Source organism: Sinocyclocheilus anshuiensis, unplaced genomic scaffold (genome assembly GCF_001515605.1).
Source record: "Sinocyclocheilus anshuiensis isolate Anshui unplaced genomic scaffold, SAMN03320099.WGS_v1.1 scaffold185, whole genome shotgun sequence".
NCBI lineage: Eukaryota > Metazoa > Chordata > Actinopteri > Cypriniformes > Cyprinidae > Sinocyclocheilus > Sinocyclocheilus anshuiensis.
Genome location: NW_015539887.1, coordinates 2,254,143 through 2,256,186, shown reverse-complemented (window position 1 = coordinate 2,256,186; position 2,044 = coordinate 2,254,143). Strand labels below are relative to the sequence as shown.

Below are 2,044 nucleotides of genomic sequence, written 5' to 3'. Positions count from 1 at the left end.
TGTTCTACTGAAGAAACAAAGTCACCTACATCTTGGATGCCCTGGGGGTAAGCAGATAAACATCAAATTTTTTCATTTTTGGGTGAACTATCCCTTTAAACGGATAGTTCACCCCAAAAATTAATATTCTGTCAATTACTCACCCTCATGTCGTTCCAAACCCATAAGATCTTCGTTCATCTTCGGAACACAAATTATGATATTTTTTGATGAAATCCAAGAGCTTTCTGACAACGCAACTGAAACTTTCAAGGCCCAGAAAGGTAGTAAGGACATCATTAAATAGTCCATGTGACATCAGTGGTTCAACCGTAATGTTATAAAGCTACAAGAATCATTTTTTTGCGCAAAGAGAACAAAAATAATGACTTTATTAAAGGGGTCATATGATGCTTTTTTAAAGATCATTATTTTGTGTATTTGGTGTAACAGAATATGTTGACATGCTTTAATTTTCAAAAAACACATTATTTTTCAAATACTGTACATTACTGTTGTAAGTAATCTTAAAGATTTCTAAATGCATCTACTTTCAGAAGGCCAAATAAAGTGCTTTTGCGTTCGCCTAGAAACACACAGCGTCTCCCTGACATGGCTGCTTCAACACTAACTGCGGTTACTGAAACCACGCCTTCTTTCTTTGCGTGCACATTTGGGCGGCATTATGCAAATCTTCCCACATAGTGAGGTAGATATGTGGGGGCGTGTTAGAACGAGCCGTTTTAGGGGGCCGTGGCAGAGTCTTAACTTTGATAAAGAATATCTCTTTGGATTTGAGACTTTAGTCTTTGCAACTTCAGGGATCTTATCTATGCACAATCAGCTTGTAACACTCCAAAGAGAAAGGAAAACTTGAAATCGCATCATATGACCCCTTTAAACAATTTCTACTCTTACGTGTCAGTCTTCGTTCACGAGAGTACCACGGCGCATGTGTATGATGCAGCTAACGCAGAAGCCGGCATTCTGACATAGAACCTGGATGTGCTGCGCCTTGTTTTCAGTCAGAGTAATGCATACACATGCGTTGTTGTACTCTCGTGAACGCACATAGAAGACTGACACAGAAGAGAAAACATTGTTAAATAAATTCATTATTTTTCTTTTCTTTGCGCACAAAAAGTATTCTCGTAGCTTCATACAGGGTTTCTGCAGACATGAACAAGTAAAATTTAAGACTTTTTAAGACCTTTTTAATACCACCTTATATGAAATTTAAGACCTAAACCTGTAATGGAAATACACATTTTATTACATACATATATGTAATATTTAATGTGTATAAATTAAAAAGAAAACAAAATATCATTGCTGTAATAAATGGTATTTATAACTATGATATACAGCAAACTTTTAATGTCAGCAGACAATATTCCATACAAAATATCCCCGCAAAATAACTGCATCACTGAGATTTTTGGTGGAGTAAATTTATTCTGAAGCAATATTTCATCAGTGTTCTATCAGCTTTTACATACTTAAATCTGCATATTTACCTTTACAAAGGCCTATTTTTAACCTTTTTAGATGTATTGAATTTTTTTTTGCGTCGTGAGAATATTGAGCAAAATAGCTCACTTGTCATGGTGTTATTTAACAATATCATGTTATGAATAAACTAAACATTTTGAATTTTTACCTCAGTGTGTTTCTTCTTAGTTTATGTGTGCGGTCACGCTCATTTGTTCTGAAGTCTCTCACAAAGAGACAAACAGAGTGAGCGCCTCAGCGCGAGTTTGTATTCTGTATTCTGCTAACGTACTGCAATTCTCTCTGATGACGCAGTAACTTACCGCAGGGAAGAAAAAATCTTCGGTCTGTCCAATGATTGTAAAGTCATTAGGTGCGTCAGACTGAAGATATTTTAGCGGTAATGAGACCAAAATAATTAAGACTCATCGAATCCGAATTTAAGACATTTTAAGACTTTTTAAGGACCCGCGGACACCCTGACCCGGTCATGCATGAAAAAAAATTCCGTCATGTACCGTGAAACCGGTATAATTTTGAAAAATACCGTGATATACATTTTTGGTCATACTGC

At 36.0% G+C, this 2,044-nt stretch overlaps 1 protein-coding gene across 1 annotated transcript in view; it reads right to left on the bottom strand.

Moving 5' to 3' along the window:
• The window catches only part of LOC107685566 (ankyrin repeat and IBR domain-containing protein 1-like), a 34,711-nt gene that overhangs the window by 9,412 nt on the left and 23,255 nt on the right, over window positions 1–2,044 (bottom strand). The window lies entirely within an intron of this gene.